Source organism: Anabrus simplex, chromosome 1 (genome assembly GCF_040414725.1).
Source record: "Anabrus simplex isolate iqAnaSimp1 chromosome 1, ASM4041472v1, whole genome shotgun sequence".
Taxonomy (NCBI): Eukaryota; Metazoa; Arthropoda; class Insecta; order Orthoptera; family Tettigoniidae; genus Anabrus; species Anabrus simplex.
The window spans coordinates 1,334,057,080-1,334,075,791 of NC_090265.1; positions in this window are offsets into that span (position 1 = coordinate 1,334,057,080).

Genomic DNA, 18,712 nt, shown 5'->3' on the forward strand with positions numbered 1-18,712 from the left:
GTGCCATTTGCTTGTGGGTGTAACGGGGTAACTCTGTGGTGATGAATTCCACACTGCTGCAGGTAATTTTCCGTCTCTGTGCTGACGAAGTTCGTGCCGTTATCTGTTGAGAGATCCTCAGGATACCCGTATCTTGCAAAAATACCATCTCGGGCCTTTATTATGCTTTTAGAGTCAGTACTACTTAGTTTTGTTACTTCCATGAAACGGCTAAAATAATCTATCACGATCAATAGTTGTACCCCATTAGGGAAAGGACCCAGAATATCCGCAGCTATTTGTTCCCAAGGCTTTTTAGGAATTACTGTAGGAGATATTTTTTCGTGCTTCTCGTGTTTACTGGTAATCTGACAACCCAGACATGTTCTCACTGTCCGTTCCACTGCTTTATCCATTCCAGGCCACCATACTTAAGACCTGAGTCTGTTTTTCATTTCCAAAATTCCAGGATGAGCCTCGTGTGCCAAACTAAGGACCCTAGTTCGTAAACTTTTCGGAATTGCCAATTTAGTTTCTTTCAGTAATATATTTTCCATGACGCATAATTGCGACATCATCGCCCGAGATGGAAGGAGGTTAACGTCATTACGATCCCAACACCCAGTTTGTAATTGTGATCGGACATTTTTTAGAGTGGGATCAATTTTTGAAGCTTCATCTATTTCCTCCAAAGATAATGCAACTGGTGCCAAATACGTAGCCAAGTGCATCAGATAATTGTCCTCCTCGGCTTCACCGATTGAATTCTCACTTAACCGTGATAAAGGATCTGCTATGTTATTTTTCTCCTTTACATACTTAACTTGGAAGTCAAAAGATTGTAGTCTCAGAAGCCAACGTTCAATTCTTGAGCAGGGTTTTGATCTAGGCCCAAAAATTATCTCTAGTGGTTTATGGTCCGTATACAGACAAAACTGCTTACCCGTCAAGGAAAATTCTTAGACGTTCACACGCCCAGATAATCCCAAGTGCTTCTTTCTCCGTCTGAGAGTACCTTTGTTCGACATCCGACAGGCTGCGACTAACGTAGCAAATTATGCGTGGGATACCTTCATTGTTCCGTTGTATCAGCACCGCACCAAGTCATTTTGGGCCAGCGTCTGCCATCACTATCGTTTCGTCCTTGGGGTTGAAATATCCTAAAACTGAACTAGATGTAAATACATTTTTTATTTTATTGAAAGCCTCTCGGTGTACTTGTTTTCATACAAACTGTGCAGATTTATGTGCAAGCTGTCGCAGTAGTTCTGTCATGGTTGATATGTTCGGAATAAATCTACTTACGTAGTTCAGTAGGCCTAGAAAACCCCTCAGCTCAGACATATTTTGTGGTCTTCTGCAATTCTTCAGAGCCGCCACTCTGTCTTCGGTAGGCCTAATGCCATTAGCTGATATTATGTGACCCAAGAACTTAATTGAAGTTTTACCATATTCACACTTTTCCTCATTCAATTCAATACCGTGCTATCGAAAAACTTCCAGAACCTTTTTAAATCTTGAATCATGTATTTCTTTAGTTTCCCCATACACCAGAATGGCATCAATAAATACGTAAACTCCTGTAGGAATCTTGTTCTTTATCAGATGCTCCATTATCTTTTGGAACTGAGGAGCTGCCCGATTCAAACCAAACTTTAGCCGCTTGAACCTATATAAGCCTAAATTTGTGTTAAATGTGGTAATCTCCCGTGAGTATGGATGTAACTGCACGTGGTGAAAAGCTGATCTAACATCCAACTTTGAAAAGTATTTGCTTTCACTAATTTCAGGGTGTAGGTCTTCCATGGTTGGTAAGGGATGACTAGCCTTTAGTACAGCTTTATTTGCCATTCGCATATCGACACACAATCTAACGCTGTCACCTTTTGGATTTGATACAAGAGGGGAAATCCATCTTGACGGTCCTCCAACTTTTTCAATTATGTCATTTTGCTCCAGCTCAAGGAAACGTTGAGCTATTTTTTTTTGTCAATGCCAATGGCACCCTCCGCAGAGGTTGAATAACTGGTGGGACTTTCGGGTCGATTGGTAATTTAAGCTGAAAATTCTTTATTTTGCCCACCTTCGATGTGTCAGAAACCACCGTCTGGTTAATCTGCTCAGAAATTTGTAATATTCCTAGTTTTGTAGCCGAGGAACGTCCCAAAATAGGTGATCCTCTACCTTTAATAACTACAACAGTGGTACTAATTTTTCTACTGGAATGCGTTATGTCCACCTCGAACTCTCCTAAAATATCCAACGGATCGGTTTTACCATAAGTGAAAAGTCTTTTTGAACTATTTAGTAACTTTATCGGTTACCTGCTTCCTTTTAAATTCCTTCCAAGTTTCTTGGTCAATAACATCGCAAGTAGATCCCGAGTCAATAATAAAAACGAAGGGTACCCCTGACAATAGACAAGTGGTCTTCCCTGTTGTCTCCCGCTTTTTTCGTCATTTGTAAGAAAGGTGTAGCCTAAATCACTACTACATCCTGGGCCGACTTCATATTTGACGTTGCCCACGTAAGAAACTTCGTCATCAACAGTTGACTCCCCCTATTCTAACGTATATGTCCTTTTTGTTCTACAACACTTCCGATAGTGCCCCGTTGAATTACAAGCCTGGCAAACTTTTTTTCTTGCAGGGCACTGGGGGTCACTTGCTAAGTGATTTGTTTCCCAGCAGCGATAACATTTCCTTTCTCCTCTATTTTGATAACTATTACAACTAGTTTTCGGCGGGGCACCAGTGTTTTTGCCACTATTGGAAATAGTTCTTTGTGAAATTCCATATTTCTTCCTATTCGACATACTATACACCTCTTGCTCAGAACCGTCGTCCTTACTAAAATGTGATATCTGTATGTTTATAATTTCGTGAGCCTGTCCAATGTCAACCAAATCGTCTACTGTGACAGAGGATTTTCCAATATTCTCTTTCTGACTTCAGCTGATTTGCAACCCTCTACGAACTGGTCACATATAAACATGTCCTCTAATTCTTTTTTGTTGTTGTGGTATCTTTAAAATCACATTTGAAAACTAGTTGACGCAACCTAGATATAAAGGCGTCAGATGTTTCACTAACATCCTGTTTCATAGACTTCATAATATGCCATTCAAATAGCGGATTGCTTTTCGTTAAAAATGTTTATCTAACAATTCTAAAGTATATTCATGCACAGCTTTACCTGTAGGAATAGTGTTGTGTTCAGGGATGGAATAAAATATGTCTTGCAAGCCTTATCCACCCGAATGTAGCTAAATTGCCTCTTTTCTAACAGAGTCTTTTATTCCTTTTGCGGCAATATACAATTCGACTGAACGTTTCCATTTTTACCATCTAGAAGCAAGGCTGGTGACATCTCCATTTACATCGAAAATTGGTATAGGGCTAGTGCTGCTTCTTTCCATTTTAATATCTTCTGAAGGTTTAGTTTACGGATTTAATCAATGGATTTTACCGACTGCGCAAATGTACTGAATAATTAGCATTTTAAACAAAATAAACCATCTCTTTATTCCACCGCCATTACATCCAAAGCATAAACAACAATTCTCTTCTCCCTGATCTTACAACACACACATCGATCTCCTACATATCGATAGTACAGTACAGTATGTATGTATGTATGTATGTATGTATGTATGTATGTATGTATGTATGTATGTATGTATGTATGTATGTATGTATGTATGTATGTATGTATGTATGTATTGCACCCGTCATGCCGGGCTCAGCTCGGCCGGTGAGCGAGGATCTCCTGGGGTAGATCGTTCGCTTATCGGCTGTGCGGAAAATTTTAAGAGCAGGGATAGATGATGAACTAGTGGCAAATGAAAGAAAGCTAAATAGGTTTCACACATTTATTGCAACTACTGCTCTTCTCAAATTCTACAAACAATTTACAAAATCTAGGAACTTTTCGTATGATTCATCTTCTTTTATGTTGTTACTAACATGGACACTCCATCGATAAATGGAACAGCAAATGCCTGAGCCTGTAAATATAATATTTAGATTTTAGTTAAAAATTAATTAAATGACTAATAATAATTAATTTGAGATTATATCTTCCGTTAATAATTAAATGATTTGAAAATAAAATTTCCTTCCTCAATGGACTTCATTTAAATCGAGTTTGAAAATGATAATTTTCACTCCGTTCTAAAAATTAAATAAAAATTTTTCTCCCATGAAATTATGTTTGAATCGTCTTCCTTAGCCTTTAAACTAGTTAATAAATTCCCTTTCATAATTATTCAGTAGTTGATCTTCACACAATAACTTGGAATTTGACATCATGTTAACCTACGTTTACCCATTGATTGATAATAATTGGTTATGTCACACTTACAAATTCTATTTTGTGAATTCAATCCACTGACATGGCCTATACTTATTTATATGTATTCGCTAGTTAAGACCCTATTATTCCTTAAAAACGAATAAAATTCATTAAAAGTTTATATTCTGTTAAATAGTGAACCACTGAAGTTGGCATAAAATTGGCCAAAAATCCACGAAAACAGCGAAGAGCATCGTCACAAATATGGACCGTAAAATTACAATGAGCAAAACATAGACAAGTCACACACACTACATTCACACATACACGGAAATATTATATACATATTTATACGAATGCTAGCCCTTGATTATTATTTTTAAGTTTATTCAAAGTCGGGGAAATATTCTCATGATGACAATATCGTGGGAAATTCCTCTCATCAACTTGAGATGTAACAGAGCAATGATTATCACTTTATTGAAGAATTCAGTCATACGACGATGCTCAGGGAAAATTTACGAGCAGAAATCATCCGAAAATTATCGACAAAATTGCCTAAACACAGGTCAGAATTAACATTACGCGCACGCGGTTCATGAGCTGCGATATTTATTTTTATCCTTCCACCATAATTGTGGCTCTCAATTAATCTGCGCTCACAACGAAGAAATTATGTCAGGTAACACATTTTCTTCTTCAATTGACTCAATAATGGATGCACAACTTATCCGCTAAATTCTATAATATCCATCTACCAGTCAAATAATTATAATAGCACAGCAAAAATATATAGATGTATCGGTCAGATACTGCCATTTCCCAGGCCTAAATTAATACAAAATGAGCACACATCAATCTTATACAATAATAATTATTATTATTATGCTCATGACCTTAGGTGTTCCTTTACGCGATAATTAGGTTAATTTATTTTTATTTTTATTATTATTATTATTATTATTATTCCTGGCCGCGCGAGATCACACACGCGAAAGCTACTGCACGACTATATTTCAGATGACTCTATCGGGCTCGAAGTCCAACCATACGTCGTATAATCGAGGAATGAACTCTGATATAATGGAATTCACGAAATTACTGTCCCATCTGATCTCAATTCAAGTATACAAAATATTCAAATAATCCTAGTTTAACGTTGAGGTCGTATTACTTTTATATCTCCTGCCACAATGAACTCGGGGCAGTTGAAACATTTCTTGATGACATTCACTGAAAACAAGCTAATAGGTTCAAAATACACACACTCATCATCCCAAACTACCTTCACCAAGAAAGAAGAGATGGCAAATTTCTAACTAATAGAAATTCTTCTAAGCAAATAAATAGAGGCTATATCATTACATTTTACATTTTACAAATAGAAAGAAAGAATGACAATGTTTAAATATTACTTGGTGGTGACTGTCGATCGTAGAACTCGGGCTGATGACCTAGTGCATTATCGCGTTACGCACCATCGATCCTGGTCTCGCCCGTCTGAGCTGCTTCACATTCTACTCGTTCATTGAGGACACGCTGGCACGCTGGACACCACACTATTCATATTGTAGGAAGACAGGCATCTTGTACTCGAACCAATAGTCCCCTCTGTAGAAGTTCTTGCGAAAGCTGAAACAGAAAATTAAGTCTGAGACAAGTCCAACACACACACACCGCTGTTTGACGAGATGGAAAAGCAACTTATCTTTTGATATCTTCAGGTAATTGTAAATAGAATCTGTGAATGTCTGAACTGCTATCTGTAACATGTTGGAAGCTCTAAATAAGGCGAAGTTCTCCAGTGAGCAAAGTGCGTCTTTTCACGTCTGTAACTGAAGTCAGAATAAAACCCCACTCGTCGCGTTAAGAGGTAGAAAATCCAGGGAGTAGTAAAATTGGATGGTTCTGCGGCCACTTCCTCCTCGGGCTCCCAGATTCCTCCTCCACCTCCACCACAGCCAGAGGCCTCCCAGAGGCCTCCTCCACCTCCCGCGGGAAATTTGAATTAGTAAACAAAGCCACGTGATTTTTGACAGCTGTCATCAACAACAACGCATCGCTAACCTCACTGCTGCCATCTTGACGGGCCTAAAACTCAGTAGTACCAACTTAAACTAACTAGCGCGAGATTTGAATAGGTAAGGAATCCACGTGTTTTTTGACAGCCACGTGCTTTTTGACAGACAACAACGTAACGAAAACCTCAGTACTGCCATCTTGACGGGCCTAAACCTTAGTGCTACCAACTTAACCTGACTAGCGCGAGATTTGAACCGGTAAACAAAGCCACGTGCAGCTGTCATCCGCCATCTTTAATCCAGAGAGCACCGTGCTGCACTCTTTATCGTAGTAGATGCAAATTCGTCACCTGTCATCCGCAGTGCTGCCATCTTTGCGGGCCTAAACCTTAGTGCTACCAACTTAACCTCACTAGCGCGAGATTTGAATCGGTAAACAAATCCACGTGCTTTTTTGACAGCTGTCATCCGCCATCTTTTATCTATAGAGCACAGTGGTGCTCTCTTTAGCTACTTAGCTTTGAAATGTGGTGGGGGATAATTTGAAAAATGCTTTTTGACAGCAGCCATCTTTGAGCACCGTGCTGCCCTCTTTAGCTAGATACCTGTGGTGGCAGGCAATTCCACATGACAGTAGCCATCCTTAATCAAGAGAGCACCGTGCTGCCCTCTATGTGGTGGCGGCAATTTAAAAATTCTACATGCTCTTGTTTGGAAACAAACTCACGCGCTTTTTTGACAGCCGTCATCCGCCATCTTTAATCAACAGAGCACAGTGCTGCCCTCTGTAGTAGCAGGCAATTTGAAAAGTTCTGTTAGCTGTCATCCGCCATCTTTAATCAAGAGAGCACCGTGCTGCCATCTTTAGCTAGATACCTTTGAAATGTGGTGGCGGCAAATTGAAAAATTCCACGTGCTCTTGTTTAGTAAACAAACTCACGCGCTCTTGTCAGCTGTCAGCCGCCATCTTTAATCTATAGAGCTCAGTGCTGCGCTCTTTAGGTACATACCTTTGAAATATGGTGGCGGATAATTTAAAAATAAAAATTCTACATCAGCCATCCCTCGACGCTAATTGCACAAGATGGTGGCTATACATGACTCCTTAAAGGTGCTTATGCAAGATGGCCGCTATCCATAGGTTCTTATGAGACTCCCTTGGGATGCTTGCGCAAGATGGCGGTTATACAAGGCTCCTTATGAGACTCCCTAGGGATGCTTGCGCAATATGGCGGTTGCTCTTATGAGGCGGCTTTAGGGTCCTTTGCACAAGATGGCTAGAGATGCCCTAAGGATGCTTGCGCAAGATGGCGGCTATACACGACTCCTTATGAGACGCCTTAAGGGTGCTTGCGCAAGATGGCTGCTGCTCTTATGAAGAAAGCTAGCATAGAGGCTAACGTGTCGTGCTAGCTCGATTCATTAAATTTGGGGCTTAAATGCAAAATGTTAAATATCTCGAAAACGATGTATCGTAGAGCAAAACGGACAAAATTTTTCTGCCAAAAACCTCGGGTCGCAGAATGAGGAACAAGAAAAACATAGTCTAATGATGAGATCAACGGTTCGGTTCTAACTTAGGCCCTTTGGCATTGGCAGCTATCTATTTCTACAAGATGGCGGCTATACCTAGCTTCTTATGAGACAGCTGAAGAGCGCTTGCACAAGATGGTTGCTGCTCTTATGAGTCGCCCTAGGGGTGCTTGCGGGAGGTAGCAGCGACAAGACGATGACTATACACAGCTGCTTATGATACGGCCTAGAGGTGTTCACACAAGATGGTGGCTGATCTGATGAAGAAATCTAGCTTTGCATCGTGCAGGTATTTTTACAGCACTAAACCTCATACCTTTGAAATGTGGTGGCGGGCAATTTGAAAACTCGACGTGCTTTTTCTTCACAGCAGCTATCTTTAGACAATAACGGCTATACATAAGCTGTTAAGGCCTCCTCTTATGTCAAGGCATAGCTCTATCGAACAAGTTTAAACCTGCATCGGAATAGCTAGAGTAAGCACGTGCTGCAGTGATGACGTCATTAAGCATGTTTAGACTTGCGAATCACAAAAGAAACGTAACAAGACTAGAATCGAACACTGCACTCTATGCCGTGAACTTTATCATGTGATCGGAACATTGATTGAAGTGTTTAGAACACTAAATCAGTAATCAATACTAAAATAGAACACTGTACTCGATACAACATGTGTTTAGAACATGTCAGGGGATACCTTTGTTCTAAGAAGATTAGATTACCGCACATTCCTTGTAGGGCTAATAGGCTAAAGGGCTAATGGGCAAAAGGGCTAATGGGCTAAAGGGCTAACGGGCTAAAGGTCTAAAGGAGCAACAACCTCATCGATCGCTATCAGCAAGAACGCTTGTACTTTGTTAAGTGTAGAAAATTAATCTTTATTGGTAAATGGTTTTATGTTCAGAACAAGGAATGGAACCTAGGGGTTACGTCTTACCTAATAAAATCCCCGAGGTGCGATGAGTTACGTTTTTCGAACTAGTGTTTGGAACACTGAACTTTTCAAGGTGATAGCAGAGAGTTTAGCAATGTTCTGTTGTTGGATTATAAGTTCCGCGCTACAACATGCATAAGGTGGGAGCCTTGAGGATTACCGCCGTAAAGATGACAAGAGTGAGGTTAGCAATATTCCGTTGTTGGATTTTATATTCCGCACTATAACATGTATAAGGTGGCAGCCTTGAGGTTTACCGCCGTAAAGATGGCAGCAGTGAGGTTAGCGACGCTCTATTGTCCTTCAAAGTGAGGTTAGGGTTCGTCAAGAAGACATCTGTCAAAAAAGCACGTGGCTATGTCTACTAAACAAGAGCACGTGGTCGTGAAGTCACGGTCACGTAGTATGCTGCCTCAGCATGCAATGTTCAATGTCTACACCTACGTAGTTAACATTCTGCTATGTTCACAAGATTTTTACACATAACTATTCTTTATGCTTTAAGTTCATGTACATAGGTTATGTTAAAATAGCAGCAGATACAAGCGAGGGTCACATCGTCTAGTAGAAGATGCATGCATTATCAAAAGGTGGCGTGTACACGCTTTTAAACCTTGCTATTCTTACCGCTGCCATGTTCACAAGATTTTTAAACATCGCTATTCTTTGTACTTTAAGTTCATGCACATAGGCTATGCTAAGATAGCAGCACAAACACATGCGAACTTTGTACATTCTAGTGGAATAAGTTTAGTACTGCGTGCATCATGGATACATGATGTGTACACGCATTTAAACATGGCTATACTTAAAGCTGCTGCTTTGTTTAGAAGATTTTTATACATTGCTATTCTTTATGCTTTAAGTTCGTGCACACACAAGCGATAGTCGTACGCTCTGGCAGGATAAGTTTAGTTCGATAGTCGATACATACATTATCGATAGGTGATGTGTACACGCTTTGGAACATAGCTCTTCTTTGTGCTTTAAGTTCGTGCGCATGGGTTAGGGATACACAAAAGCGATTGCTATATGCTCTAGCGGAAGAAGCCTAGTACGATAGTCGATGCATGTAAAATCGATAGGTTATGCTAAGATAGCTGCACACTTACACGATTTTAGCACAATCTAGTGGAAAAAGTTTAGTATGATAGTCGTTTCGTGCAAAATCATTAGGTAATGTGTACACGCTTTGAAACAAGGCTATTCTTTGTACTTTAAGTTCATGCGTACAGGTTATGCTAAGATAGCAGCACAATCTAGCGCAAGAAGTTTAGTACGATATTTGATGAATGCAAAAATCGATAGGTGATGTTTACACGCTTTAAAACATGGTTATTCTTCGTACTTTAAGTTCATGCGTATAGGTTAGGCTAAGATAGCAGCACAGTCTAGCGTAGGAAGTTTAGTACGAGAGTCGATGAATGCAAAATCGATAGGTGATGTGTACACGCTTTGAAACATAGCTATTCTTTGTACTTTAAGTTCATGCGTCTTAGTTATGCTAAGATAGCCGCACAATCTACCTGAAGAAATTTAGTACGAGAGTCGATGCATTCAAAATCGATAGTTGATGTGTACACGCTTTGAAACATGACTATTCATTGTACTTTAAGTTCATGGGTATAGGTTATGCTCAGATAGCAGCACAATCTAGCGGAAGAAATTTAGTACGATATTTGATGCATGCAAAATCAATAAGTAATGTGTACACGCTTTGAAACATGGCTATTCTTCGTACTTTAAGTTCATGTGTATAAGTTATGCTAAGATAGCAGCACAATCTAGCGGAAGAAGTTTAGTACGATATTTGTTGCATGCAAAATCGATAGATGATGTGTACACCCTTTGAAACATGGCTATTCTTTGTACTTTAAGGTCATGCGTATAGGTTATGCTAAGATAGCAGCACAATCTAGCGGAAGAAGTTTAGTACGAGAGTCGATGCATGCAAAATCGATAGGTAATGTGTACACTCTTTGAAACATGGCTATTCATTGTACTTTAATTTTATGGGTATAGGTTATGCTAAGATAGCAGCACGATCTAGCGGAAGAAGTTTAGTACGATGGTCGATGCATGTAAAATCGATAGGTGATTGTACACGCTTTGAAACATGGCAATTCATACTGCTGCTCTGTTCCCAAGCCTTTTAAGTATAGCTAATCCTAATGCTGTTCTTAACGACGTCGAGATAAGGATTGATTACGTGACCGTGACGTCACGACCACGTGCTCTTGTTTGGTAAACATAGCCACGTGCTTTTTTGACAGCTGTCTTCTTGACGAACCCTAACCTAAATTTGAAGGACAATAGAGCGTCGCTATCCTCACTGCTGCCATCTCTACGGCGGTAAACCTCAAGGCTGCCACCTTATGCATGTTGTAGCGCGGAATTTATAATCCAACAACAGAACATTGCTAAACTCTCTGCTATCATCTTGAAAAGTTCAGTGTTCCAAACACTAGTTCGAAAAACGTAACTCATCGCACCTCGGGGATTTTATTAGGTAAGACGTAACCCCTAGGTTCCATTCCTTGTTCTGAACATAAAACCATTTACCAATAAAGATTAATTTTCTACACTTAACAAAGTACAAGCGTTCTTGCTGATAGCGATCTATGAGGTTGTTGCTCCTTTAGCCCTTTAGCCCTTTAGCCCATTAGCCCTTTTGCCCATTAGCCCTTTTGCCCATTAGCCCTTTAGCCTATTAGCCCTACAAGGAATGTGCGGTAATCTAATCTTCTTAGAACAAAGGTATCCCCTGACATGTTCTAAACACATGTTGTATCGAGTACAGTATTCTATTTTAGTTTTGATTACTTATTTACTGTTCTAAACACTTCAATCAATGTTCGGATCACATGATAAAGTTCACGGCATAGAGTGCAGTGTTCGATTCTAGTCTTGTTACGTTTCTTTTGTGATTCGCAAGTCTAAACATGCTTAATGACGTCATCACTGCAGCACGTGCTTACTCTAGCTATTCCGATGCAGGTTTAAACTTATTCGATAGAGCTATGCCTTGACATAAGAGGAGGCCTTAACAGCTTATGTATAGCCGCTATTTTCTAAAGATAGCTGCTGTGAAGAAAAAGCACGTCGAATTTTTCAAATTGCCCGCCACCACATTTCAAAGGTATGAGGTTTAGTGCTGTAAAAATACCTGCACGATGCAAAGCTAGCTTTCTTCATCAGATCAGCCACCATCTTGTGTGAACACCTCTAGGCCGTATCATAAGCAGCTGTGTATAGTCATAGTCTTGTCGCTGCTACATCCCGCAAGCACCCCTAGGGCGTCTCGTAAGAGCAGCAGCCATCTTGTGCAAGCGCTCTTCAGCTGTCTCATAAGAAGCTATGTATAGCCGCCATCGTGTAGAAATAGATAGCTGCCAATGCCAAAGGGCCTAAGTAGGAATCGAAGCGTCGATCTCATCATTAGACTATGTTTTTCTTATGTTATCATGTTCCTGATACTGCAAACCTAGGTATTAGGTAGAAACATTTTGTCCGTTTTGCTCTACGATGCACCGTTTTTGAGATATTTAACATTTTGCATTTAAGCCCCAAATTTAATGAATCGAACCTGCACGGCACCTTATACTCTCTACCATAGCTAGATTTGATCATGTTGCGAAGACTTGCTTCATTACAAGCTGAAACAGAGCTAATGCCAAAGGGCCTAAGTTAGAACCGAACCGTTGATCTCATCATTAGACTATGTTTTTTCTTGTTCCTCATTCTGCGAACCGAGGTTTTCGGCAGAAAAATTTTGTCCGTTTTAATCCACGATACATCGTTTTCGAGATATTTAACATTTTGCATTTAAGCCCCAAATTTAATGAATCGAACTAGCACGACACATTAGCCTCTAAGCTAGCTTTCTTCATAAGAGCAGCAGCCATCTTGCGCAAGCACCCTTAAGGCGTCTCATAAGGAGTCGTGTAATGCCGCCATCTTGCGCAAGCATCCTTAGGGCATCTCTAGCCATCTTGTGCAAAGGACCCTAAAGCCGCCTCATAAGAGCAACCGCCATATTGCGCAAGCATCCCTAGGGAGTCTCATAAGGAGCCTTGTATAACCGCCATCTTGCGCAAGCATCCCAAGGGAGTCTCATAAGAACCTATGGATAGCGGCCATCTTGCATAAGCACCTTTAAGGAGTCATGTATAGCCACCATCTTGTGCAATTAGCGTCGAGAGATGGCTGATGTAGAATTTTTATTTTTAAATTATCCGCCACCATATTTCAAAGGTATGTACCTAAAGAGCGCAGCACTGAGCTCTATAGATTAAAGATGGCGGATGACAGCTGACAAAGAGGGCGTGAGTTTGTTTATTAAACAAGAGCACGTGGAATTTTTCAATTTGCCGCCACCACATTTCAAAGGTATCTAGCTAAAGATGGCAGGACGGTGCTCTCTTGATTAAAGATGGCGGATGACAGCTAACATGACTTTTCAAATTGCCCGCTACTACAGAGGGCAGCACCGTGCTCTGTGGATTAAAGATGGCGGATGACAGCTGACGAATTTGCCCGCATGATAGCAGCACAGTGCTCTATTTATTAAAGATGGCGGATGACAGCTGTCAGAAAAAAGCACGTGGCTTTGTTCCCAAACATGAGCACATAGAATTTTCAAATTGCCACCACCACATTTCTGAGGTATCTAGCCAAAGAGTGCAGCACTGAGGTTTGTGATGCAAGATGGCGGATGACAGCTGTCAGAAAAAAGCACGAGAGTTTGTAAAGCACGTGGAATTTGCCACCGCCACAAAGAGGGCAGCACGGTGCTCTCTTGATTAAAGATGGCTGCTGTCACGTGGAATTGCCTGCCACTACAGGTATCTAGCTGTAGATTGCAGCACGGTGCTCAAAGATGGCTGCTGTCAAAAAGCATTTTTCAAATTATCCGCCACCACATTTCAAAGGTAAGTAGCTAAAGAGGGCAGCACTGTGCTCTATGGATTAAAGATGGCGGATGACAGCTGTCAAAAAAGCACGTGGATTTGTTTACCGATTCAAATCTCGCGCTAGTGAGGTTAAGTTGGTAGCACTAAGGTTTAGGCCCGCCAAGATGGCAGCACTGCGGATGACAGGTGACGAATTTGCATCTACTACGATAAAGTGGGCAGCACTGTGCTCTCTGGTTTAAAGGTGGCGGATGACAGCTGTACGTGGCTTTGTTTACCGGTTCAAATCTCGCGCTAGTCAGGTTAAGTTGGTGGCACTAAGGTTTAGGCCCGTCAAGATGGCAGTACTGAGGTTTGCGATACGTTGTTGTCTGTCAAAAAGCACGTGGCTGTCAAAAACACGTGGAATTTTTACCTATTCAAATCTCGCGCTAGTTAGGTTAAGTTGGTACTACTGAGGTTTAGGCCCGTCAAGATGGCAGTAGTGAGGTTAGCGATGCGTTGTTGTTGATGACAGCTGTCAAAAAGCACGTGGCTTTGTTTACCAATTCAAATTTCCCGCGGGAGGTGGAGGAGGCCTCTGGCTGTGGTGGAGGTTGAGGAGGCCTCTGAGAGGCCTCTGGCTGTGGTGGAGGTGGAGGAGGCCTCTGGGAGCCCGAGGTGGAGGTGGCCGCTGAACCATCCAATTATACTACTCCAGGGTAAAGTTTCCTTAGGAAAATCCATAATTCACCGTCTTAAGACAGGGGTGCGTCTTTTCATTATACACGATTGGTCACTTCATTAAATTCACACGAAATGTATCACCTGATTGGCTGCCATAGTCAGACGTCATATAACCTTGCTAGTATTGATCGAGTGTTAGACACATATATCGCCTGTTCACGTGGTGTTCACGGCTGATTTGAAGGTCGAGTGGCTAGCGGTATCTGCTTGTTTCCTCTCGCTCGCCCTCAGCTGGGATTTCCATGCACCTGGTAACTGGTTCTAGTCGACTCAACGTGCTAAAACTCCCTTCCTGGTTCACGAAATAATGTTCGAATTCACAGTAGAAATAAAATATCTCTCTCTTAAATGATTTTTACCACTACTGAAGGGGACAGTATGTATGTATGTATGTATGCATGTATGTATGTATGTATGTATGTATGTATGTATGTATGTATGTATGTATGTATGTATGTATGTATGTATGTATGTATGTATGTATGTATGTATGTATGTATGTATGTATGTATGTATGTATGTATGTATGTATGTATGTATTGAAACCGGAATGCCCTGCGAGCATTCGCGTTCATGTATTTCTTGAGAACACGCTAACACCCGGCTGTATGGATTCAAAACGAGCGCCGAGAGCGCAGGCATTATGGGGGACAGCATGCAAGCAAGCGCTGCTACAGAGCAAATACAGTAGAGACAATACGCGACACTCAGCGAGATATCGAGGGACAGCTATTAGAGCTCTCTCTAGCTGGTAGACCTGAGAACTACTGATTCTGTCATAAGAGCACGTGTATTTGTGCGTGAAGTTTTTGGTGGTATTTATGCGTTTTCAATGAGTTGAAATAATTAAATAGTAGCGTGTGTCATTCCTTGATATCTCCTCTCAACATGAGGAGAAAGGTATGCGCTGTGTTTGGCTGCAGTATTTATGGACTAGAGAAGAATGCACTGACTTCTTTCGCCTCCCTCGTGACAAGAAAATGTAAGTAATATTGTGTTTGCACATATATTCTTCCAGTGACAAAGAGATTTTTATAGTACTTCATAATCTTCTGACCTGTTCGACCGATATTTTAACTGGCTTAAAATATAATACGCATATTTTATTGTATAGTGCAGCAGTTAACCTTCAATACCGATGTGTTGTTTGAGGTGTGATCTGTGGGTTTTGAAATGTCACAGAAGTGATTCTGATAGGTGTACAAGAAAGAAGGGACGTTACGCTTATATAAGAATTATAAGATCAGTTCAGATCATTTCCAGGCCAGCGACTTTAGAAATCCCCGACTATACAGCCAAGGGTATCTTTCATTTTTACTCTAATTGTACGTAAATATTCCTCAAAGCATCACTATCGACAACATTTTCGTACATTACTTTCTTTTATCCCTCTTTTCAGATTAAAGTCGGGATTTTATAGATTTTCTTTCTGTTAGTAGGCTTCATGTTAAGAGGAAAATTGTCCAGCTTTTAAATGTTAATCCATTACATCATGTGTGTAAGGAATGTGCCGATATTTTTATTGACAAGTGTCTTAATGTGATGATACAATGTTTTTAAATGAGAAAAAAGACCAATCTAACAGTAAAAGTTCAGGGAGGAATGCTAAAGCAAAAAAGTAATGCATAAATGAAAGATCAAGCTATTTCACAGCTGTCCATTTCACATCTTGTTTATATGTCTAATTTCAGTCTTTAAATAACCTTTTAAATAATTCTTCATTCATCCAGAATTGCTTTAGCAACTTCGAAGTTAATATCTCAATTATACTTTCTTTCTAGACGTAATTTATTTATCCATTTTCGTATATGCATTTCCATTGATATTTGAACTTAGCGCGACTTTTCAGGTCAAGTCACGAGGAGCGCCATCGTCGAATTATCTCCCATTTTAATAAGGCTAAATACGTAAGTGTCGCGTATTGTCTCTACTGTATTTGTACAGGGTGCCAGCCAAGGCCAAGTGACGTCACACCGAAAGTTCTATTGGATTCAATGGCATTTCATCACGAGCGGAAGGTTAAATCGTAATTTTGAGAAAGTCATCTTGTAGGCCAGGACAACAAATGCTAGTACCCAAAATTTCATTAAAATCGTCGGAAGGATGGCCGAGATATGCAATTTTTAGAAGCTCACATTTCCAGTCTCGCCATTCGACCTTGAGTAATATAAGGGGGTCGCCAAGAGAAGTGCAACCGTTGTGGAGGTGATCACCACTACACGGCCTGCGCAACACTTAAGGTGGCGCCGGTGTACGCCAACTGCGCGGGAGAGCAGTCTACCGGGCCATGGCGCAGGCAGAGAGGAAGGAGGCCTGGCGTCATGACCCACCCCCTTCCAGGAGGCCCCCGTCTCGGCGGGCTTGGCCTCATTCTCCGGGATCGGAGACTGGGTACGAGGGACCCCAAGGAAGTGGTGCTGTGCGTCAGGCCCTATTGGTACTCGACGCATGGCTCCGCAGCCGGCAAGGTCCGCGCTAGTCACGGCAGTGCCCAGACGGACTAATCCCCTGGCAGATGGAACGGCGAGACTATGGTTCATGGCTAGCTGGAGCATGATACCTCTTCTCAACTAACACTACCACTGGACCTTTTTCCAGCTCACATCCTTGCATGTGCTATCAAAAGATGTCAGATTTTACATGTAGGATATTTCTCTTTCTGCCTATGTGGTTTTTCCCTGACCCTCCAATATCACACATTAACACTATCCAACCAACACAAACTCTTGCCGTGGTAGCGAGTCTAACTCGGAAACCGGCAGATACTCCTTGTATCACTTTCCCACTCTTCCCTGCTATCTCCTTCTTCTTAGAAATTAATAGCATGTCGGAGGCCATGTAGATTGAGTCGATGGTCACGGCGGGGGAGCGGGCTACGGGGGCCCCCCGTAAAAAAAACAATCGAAGAGATCAGAGTGTGTCACAGTGTGTGTCACAGTACTTCGTCATGAACCAGTCGTCTCGCTGATGTGATGCAGTTCGTTACTTTGTCCGGCTAGGGACCGGGGTTTGAAAGTACGTAATACGAGTGTTGAAAGTCTTCTCTGTGGACTCTAACTTCGCGTGTAAGCGAAAGCTTATTCACTGATAATATCGGTCTGTCGAGCCGAGTAACATCATTTCGTTTCGTGAGTTGTGTTATTGAAGAGACTGTACAGTAATCACTTGATATTTTGAAACTGTGCTTAAAGGACTTAGGGCATAAAGACTGTGCTTTAGTTGTTTCCTCTACAAGAGACTGTGTTAGGATATTTCGTGAAATTGTGCCCTAGTAAAAGTACAATTCTTTTCATGGACAGTATTCTTTGTTTCATAAAGGACAGTGCCTACTTTCTTTCAAAGACTGTGTCAATTACTCCGTGTCGACATTTTCTTTTCATAAAACTCTGCCAACCTTCATTTTCAAAAGACCGTTAATTCACTTCGCATAACCGTGCTAACATAAGACTGTGCCGATATTTCCTTTTAAAGACTGTGCTGATTTCTGAAATACGCTGCCTTTATTTCCTTTCAAGGGACTATGTTAATTCCCCTCATAAAGACTGTGTCTGCATTTACGTGTAATATTGTGCCTCAGTGGAAAATTTACCTCTGAGAAATTACGTGATTTTTGTTAAGACTGAGTCGTAAGAGAACTTGATCCTCTTTCACAAGACTGTGTCATAAACTATTTCTTTCTGTCTTCGCAGAAACTTTCATTTATTTCTACGTGTGTGTGTGTGCTAGAACATTGCATTTACTCATTACAAACAGTGCAGAGACTGTGTCCGAAGGATTTAATTTATTTTCTTTCACACTGAGATTAAGCGAAGTGGTAAACCATCGTATCTCAGAATGTTTCAGATTATTTTCATTGCCTATCACTTCAAGTTCGATAGTGACTATTGCACGAACAATATTCATTACTCTCCCAGAACTGTCATTTTGAATTCATCTCTTTTTTCTTCAAATGTGCGTCCAACACCATTTATAGTGGAACTTATTCGGCCAGTAAACAGTGTCTCGCCATAATTTGCAGTGCAGTGCGGCAGAGAAGTGTCGTATCAGATTCCATTGACATTCTGTGCGAAAGTTTTACATTTCTCTGCTCCTTTCATGGGACTTAGTGGAATACAAAACTCAACAATTATTCCACACTGCACTATCGTCAGACGACCGCCCCAGGTTCGAGTCTCCTTCAACACCAAGGGCTAAAATCCGCCGTGGGACGACGCCGACAACGTGGAACAACGCCGGCGCCGACAACGTGGAACGACGCCGACGACGTGGCGCGACGACGACGCCGCAGAACGACGCCTTCTTTACATCTTCGA